Genomic DNA, 8,296 nt, shown 5'->3' with positions numbered 1-8,296 from the left:
CAATTGTTTTTTTTCTGCCACATACTCCACATCTACTATGGATTGTGAGATACAATCATGTTTCTTGTTCATCCATGAAACCAATCTTCCTCCCAAGAAGAATGCTCTACCACTGGTTCTCCTTTTGTCATCAATATTTCCTGCCCAATCCATATAAGTGTATGCATATAAAGTGAAATCATGTGATATGTAATACCATAATCCATAATATGACGTTCCCTTCAAATATCTATATATCCTCTTTACTACTACTAAATGTGTCTCTTTAAGATTTGCTTGAAGTCTAGCTACAATGCCAATTACATTTTCTATGTTCGGTCTTGTATGTGTTAAGTATTGTAATCCTCCTATCATTGATCTATACCTTATTTTTACTGTAGTAGGAGATTGTTGGAAATTTTCCTAAGAAAGTTTATTAGAGTTGTTATTGTATGTGTTAAATATGGGCCTCTATATTAACCACATACTTCAACATAGTTATTACTTGTCAAGATCATCTAGGAATGAACATGAGATTTTTCATTTTTGATGTTTGCACAATGTGACTTGTTGCCGTCTATCTAGATGGGGTTTTATTATGTGCTCTCAGGATTGAGAGTTTAGTAACCAGACCAACTAAGAACAAAGGATTTGATGAATGCAATATTGATTGATGGAATTATAAATAGGAAAAACAAGATATTGAGAGAGGGCGTGAATCAAAATCTAAAACACTTTAAAATTTTCACCAATTTATTCACATCTATTAGTAAACTTGTGCATGTAAAACTTGTAATGATAAACTTGTTGTAACATGTAAATCTGATCTAACACGTGCCTGAAAATAAACACATAACACAATATTTGTTCCCTAGAAACCCTCCAAGGTGAAGGTAAAACTAGGTTGGGGATGGTACCCATAAATCTTCACTATCACAGTAATAAAGTTAACCTATTATGGTTATAATGTTTAATCATAATATATGATCTACCCTATGAGGGGTATGCCCTATTAAAAGCTTAAGAGAATACTAGGTCTCACCTTGTTAGATGATTTAACACTTATAAAAAGTAAGAACTCTATTAGGAGATTTAAAAAGATCTGTTAAGACCACTCTATTAAAATATTTACCCTTATTCTAGTTGATCAGAACTAGTTTACTACTTGACTCTTAGTATGCTTTGTAAGTTGATCTCGAGTCTTCTCCTAGCTAACTGATCCTCTCCTTTGATCTAATAAACTTGTCTTCCCTTTCACTAATCTAATTAGGTTACTCTCTCTATTAACTGATAATAGAACTCTTAAGTGACTGCTAATCTAATTTCAATTTCATAATACTCCTTTTTTGCATACACACACTTATCTTATCATATCTCTCTTGCATGCCACTCAATCTTGGGTAGGATCTTCGCCACTTAAAGACTTTTGTAAATTTATTTTCTAGATGATTCCATATTTTACCTCTTCATTTGAATCATTGATCATACAACATTGAGATCTATGATCTAGGACATTAATGCATAAAAAATCTCTCTATATATTAAATTCTCTATAACAACATCTATATGTATTAAATGTTCTTTTCAAGTCAGCTTGAAAAACATTTTACATCAAAATCAATTCCATTTTTTACTTTTATGTAAACTCTAAATTACTCAACATTTATTATTTTTTGATGCTCAACATTGCTATTGCTTGGTCTATATTGTGCACTTGTGATGCTTGTCATATATTGTGCAACTCGAAAATTGTATCCTTGAAACTTACACGATTTCTATTAAGCTCATCTCGTATAGAAAATGCTTGATGACCATAAACTTACTTGGCTCCTATAGAGCTCAGTACATACTTTCTTATGACATGACTTGGCCTATATAGAGTAGGTCAGTCTCAATGATGATCATCCAACTATTCCTTATAAATGAATAATTTTTTGACACTAATAGACAAAAGTAGTAGAGATACCAACAATCTCCCCCTTTGACATCAGTGGAATTTTTTTTTCATATATATATATATATATATATATAAAATAATAATGAGCTCTCCCCCTAAGTCTTATGAGCTATGCCAATGAATAATGAATAAGTTCAATGTAAAAATTGAATCTATTTCCCCCTTATTTTTGAACACATGTGTCACTATTGTTATGGTTGAATAGCTACTAACAAACCTTATTTATCAATGAATTCCTTATGAACTCTAGTAATCATGGATTAATATCTTCTGTAATAAGATCTTGGTTTCATTTTAGTTCTCTTTGCGTGACCTCCAAATGAGGTATCATCATCACTTGAATAGAGATTGATTTGGATCTAATATTGCTATCAGCTACCTAAACCCTAGCCAATGTGCCTTGAGCATTTAGTAGATTATTGTAATGAACATTGCTTCTCTGAATTAGTCAACATAGTTCAAATCTTTACTTATTCAAGCTTCTCATCCAAATCACTCTTGAGATCTTTTACTCATTGCTCAAATTTCCAAATCGCTCTTTGCTCTTGAAATTTGTATGCAAGGTATGTGATAATGTGCTTAAAATTTGATATATACCTTATTTTAATTGATTTAGGGTCTGCATTAATGTTGTGTACTCAAGTAAGTGGAAACCAGTTGCCCTAGTTGATATTGGTGCCTTTCAACAAGTTCTTTACTTTACAGCTCAATGTTTTGCATACCACTTGATCTCTATCATTACATTTAGTTTCTACCATTTCTCTTCTAAATTACTCAGTCTATGTTGTAATTCTCAGTCAACATAGAAAATTTTATTCATACTTGGCAACCTTTCACAATTTTTTCCTTATGTAATTTACATATGCAAGTATACACTTATGGCACATTTCATGTAAGGAACTAATGTATGATATATCAATTTAAGTATACAGTTCCACACATACCTTTCTTGCTTAGTTTGAGATGACATGATTACCTTCTCCATTGGATTGGGTTAGCTGAGCTCCATTTACCCCATTATTTCCATCTTCTACTCTATTTTTCCATTTTTGATTCATTTCTTTCCTAACTTTCTCAATCTCTACCTTGCCTTTGGCTTTGTCTAATTTTTTGAATACACTTGAGTCCTGCAATTATTGCCTAGATGTACAAACTTGTGACATTTTGAGTATGTATTGTTAGGTATATAATTTTTTGTCTAATTTGTATAGTAAGGTTTTTTCTATGATCTGCATTCAAATGCTCTATGCCCATACTTTTGATAGTTATAGCAATATCCTTCAAATCTAGGTGTAGTAGATGCATTCCTCATTCTTGACCTACACACATGTCTTTGATTTCCTTGATTCTTTTAGTAAAAAGAGTAACCAGTAAACTTAGGTTTATAATTTTTCATACCATGTTTTCTTTGACAAATATTTGTTGTATGACCAAGTTTTCCATAGTGATAGCATGTTGGTTTGTCTTTTGACTTTGCATTCCTCAGTTCTCCATTCCTAGATGATTCTCCTTGCTCAATGCATGAATTTCCTAACCCATTAGAATAGCTAGATGACTTCATAAATTCTTCAAAATACTTGATTGCCTATTTTGTTTTGTTGAATCTCTCCATAGATTCTTTCTCAATTTTTAGTTCATTTTTCCATATGTCCTTTTGTAATTTGGGATTTGCAATTTCCATGTCCTTGTGATTCAATCCCTAATTTGCAAGTATTAGTTGATTTCTCATTTCTAGTTGAGTGTTTGTGAGATTCTACACATTTTATATCCTTTCTTCAAGTCTAGTAACCATTACCCTTTTTTCTTTTTCATCCATAGTCATATCTTCTTCAAAAAAAATCTTTTGTTTAGTCACTTCATATAGTGTTATTGATTGGATTTCATGTTCTCTTTTCAATCCTCTTATTTCTTCATCCAAAAGTTCATTATTTTCAAGTAGATCTGTAGATGCTTTTTTGGGATAACTTTAGTGGTGACTATTCACCAAATGGAGAATTTCACTCATAAAGGACCTTGAAGTTGACAAAAATAATTGCACTTTTGAAGTGGCCATGTCACCCACACTTTACAAAAATTAGGTCTCATGCTTAGGCGAATCACCAATAACAAAAAAATAAATATTTTTTATGTTGGTGATGACTTCACCAATGCAATATAATCTTTCCACATAGTAAAATAAATATTTTCACCTATAATTTTTGAGGTATGCCTTATTAGATGGTCACATTCACTAATATATGGTAAACTTTAATGTGGGTTATATGTAAAGTAAATAGACTTAACATGTGTTTCTATTATGAAGACTCTCTAAGGAAGTTTTTATCCTTCTAATTTTTGGCCCAATATAGATTATATTGTGGACAAGTGTCCCCAATCTAGAAACTTTCTCTGAAACTTGTTGTTCTTAAATATTTTTGCCTAAAGTACGATTTATATCATTGATTTAGGATCATCTAACAGTCATCAAAAAGAGTTATAATATTTTGGATGATATTAAATTATGGTTTTTAGGTATTCTTACTTTTGGTCGCCAATCTATGGTAAAAATTTAATGTGGGTTATATGTAAAGTAAATAGACTGACAAGTGTCTCTATTCCAGATACTTGCCAAGGAACTTTTATCCTTCTAATCTATGGCCTAAAATACATTATACTATGAACAAGTTTCATGATTCCAAAAACTTTCTCTAAAACATGTTTTTCTGTAACATTCTAGCCCAAAATAGGATTTATACCAATGAATTGGGATCATCTATCTATCACTAAAATGGGTTATTGTATTTTGGATGATACTAAATTATTCTTTTTAGGTATTTTTTCTTTTGGTCATGATTTTTTAAAATAATTAAAGATTCACTGGGGATTTAAAAAAATTTCATATGATAGAAAAATTTGCCAATAAAATAATTTTTTTTCCTATTTTGAAAAAAAATTGCCAATACAAATTAATTTTTCCCCCTAAAATAATGTTAGAGTTGCCATAATTTTATATAATATTCCAAAGGTGGGTTTCTAAAAGTTATCCCTATTGCTTTGTCATTTGGATTAGCTGATTCAAATAGTCCTTCAGTCTTAACTTCATAGGAAAATTGTTTTATCTAGATGACAATTTCCTTTCTCCTTTTTAGGGAATCCTTTAGATCTTGTATTTCTTTCTTAAGTTTCTACAGTATGACTTGGATGTTAATCACCTAATTTTCAATAACCTTGTCTAGTTTAAAAGCCTCCATGTCCAAGATCTAATCTCCAAGTAATTAAGATTCTCACACAAAACCAATGTTGTGATACCAATTGTTGATTGATGGAGTTATAAACATGATAAATAGGATACTAAGATGGGGTGGTGTTAGAAACTATAGTCAATGAAGATAACTAAGAGGGAGGGTGAATCAATTATCCAACAATTAATGCATTTATCTTCTTTAAACAAACTTATCCATTTAACCAAAGTAAACAATAACCATAATAAGATGCATATAGACAATTACACTAGGGGTGATCCCACAATAATGGGTTCCACTTTTTGACCAATTGTGACACTGAAATCAATATTTTTGCAACAAACGTCACGTTCAAGTGACTATATCTCCAAAACTATAAATAATTTCAAGATGACATAAACTAGTGATTTTGAGTACTTTGTTCCTACTTTGTAACCATATTTTTTAATCTAAAAAAAAAATTTATTTATGTCAATTTTTTTTTATCTCCTCCAAAAAGTGGTACATAATAAAATTCAATATTTTAAAAAGTGACAATCCGCTTGAAACACATAACTTTTTTTCTAGAAATGATAATGAAGTAATTCTTTTGGCATTGGATTTGTAACATCAATATCCAGTGTCTGCATTTGGTTTGATTTATTTTTGTTGAATATTGTATAGTTTATGAAGTTTTGAAGTGACATGAACCGTAATTCAGACATACGTTCCGTTTGACACAAATAATTTGAAGTTAATTTATCATAAACCATTTTTTTTTTTTGAATAGAAAGGTATCTCAATAAGCCAGTGCCTCCATATTTTTCAAAATTTTTTTTACCTAATTTACTAATTTTTTCGAGGTGTCAAATTCGGTAGATGTTCAATCAATAATGAACCTATAATGAGTTAAACTCATATTTGAAAGTCTTAATGATTAAATTATGTAATAAAATTATAGTCGTTGGAAAGCTTGCTCCAAGCAGCACATTTTGACATTTTTTATTTTACAGTAGGAGATCATTTTCCTACAATTATGGCAGTTAAAAGAGCAAAAAAAGAAAAAAAAGAAAAAAAAAAGGTTAAAATTTTTGTGATTTTGCATGTTCGTGCAAACATGGCGTTCGCGCGAACACCTTTACCATGTTCGCGTGAACGTATGTTCACGTGAAACATGCAAATCATGTTTACGCAAACATATATATCACATATGTTCGCGCGAACATACGAAATATGTTCATGCAAACATGATTAAAAAGAAAGTTTGCGCGAACATATGGTAAACTCAATTTCTCATTTTGCAATTTTTTTCATTTTTGTTCGTCCCACTAAAGTGGAACCCATTATTGTGGGTTCACCCCTAGATATGTTGACAAGGAAAACCCTTGATTAGTGGGAAAACTCCAGTGGGAATGATGCCCACAAGATGATGTACTAATATAAATATTCCTTGTTAGAGGATGGACCCTATTAGGAGTCTATTATAACATTTAGTATATAGAGTCCCTATTAGAAGACTTTGACTCCCTATTAGGAGATTCTAACCTTGTTAGGAGTTGTGATACAATGTATGCAAGATGACCCCACTACCCAAACATGTAATTTCAACTACAAGAAGAACTCATTGCTCAAACAAGTAATTTACTATTATGTTCTTCTTTCCTTTGTTCTATCAACCAAACCAATAATTTGCAAACCTTGTAGAATAGGTCACGAATCTCGAATCCAAATATCAAACCTTAGATCACCCAACAAAACTTTGGCAATGAAGTTTCCTTCACTTTTGTATTGCTCTTCTCAACTTCGCATTCTACTCTTACTACTTCTTATCATCAATTAAAACTATCTCATGCCATGTAATCATGATAAAGGAAAATGTCCTTCCTTTATACTAAATCTATAATATAATTCCCTAAGTTAGTTGTTAGACCTTCTCAATTAATCATTGTAGGACTAAATTAAGAACATGTTACAGTTATTGATAACATTAATTTTCTACCTTGCAACTTGAATAATTTTCCATATATGCAATATTATGATGAGCAACCATAGCCACATAATCATAAATTTGTCTTCTTCATATCCTCAACCTTGATTCTCAGAATAAAAAATTTGCTATGAGATATAACAAGTTTACCAAGTCATACCTCTATAAACTCTATCTCAAAATTGACATCACCAAAAATTACATAACTTCTTCTAGACTTAATTTCTTCTTTTGACATTAACTGCATATACTAGATACCTAGAAGTATCTCCCATAACCTCGTTAGAATACTCAACTAGTCATCTATACCAACTTGATCTTTTCATTATTCTTCTATCAGATACCACAAAAAATTGCTATGTTGACATCAATGAAAAACTTATCATGAATGTAACATATCTACAATACTCCCCCATAGGAATATCATCAGCATTCACACTTCAAAAAATCTTGCAACAGTGACAGAATCAGAATCTTAAACACTTTAAAATTTTCACCAATTTATTCACATCTATCAGTAAACTTGTGCATGTAAATCTTATAATGATAAACTTCTTGAAGCATGTAAATCTGATCTATTACATGCATGAAAATTAATACATAACACAATATTTGTTACCTAGAAACCCTCCAAGGTGAAGGTTAAACTAGGGTGGGGATGACACCCACAAATATTCACTACTATAGTAATAAAGTTAACCTATTATGGTTACAATGTTTGATCATGATATATGATCTACCCTATGAGGGATATTCCTTGTTAAAAGCTTAATAGACTACTAGTTCTCACCTTTTTAGAGCAATTAACACTTACAACAAAGTAAGGACTTTGTTAGGAGATTTTCAAAGATTTGTTAAGACCACTATGTTAAGAGATTTACCCTAATATTTGTTGGTCAAATAAATAGTATAGACAAATGAGTATCCACATACTTAACCATTTTCACCATACATGTTGAGTACACAATAGATGCCGAGCCAAAATTTCAATTGGTGTTGGGTCACAATTAGTGCTGAGAAGATTACAGTATAACATATGCTGAGCAAGATAGGTATGTTCATGTACCAAGTAACAGAATCATTCAGATGCCAAGCAACTAAGAACAACATATGTTGAGTAATATAGGATACAAAAATGATGAGAAAACCAAGAAATGTAGTAGATGCCGAGCA

This window comes from Cupressus sempervirens, chromosome 5 (assembly GCF_028749045.1).
Source record: "Cupressus sempervirens isolate cs-2001-9-10 chromosome 5, ASM2874904v1, whole genome shotgun sequence".
Lineage (NCBI taxonomy): Eukaryota > Viridiplantae > Streptophyta > Pinopsida > Cupressales > Cupressaceae > Cupressus > Cupressus sempervirens.
The sequence above is the reverse complement of the archived record's forward strand: the minus strand, read 5'-3'. Positions refer to the sequence as shown.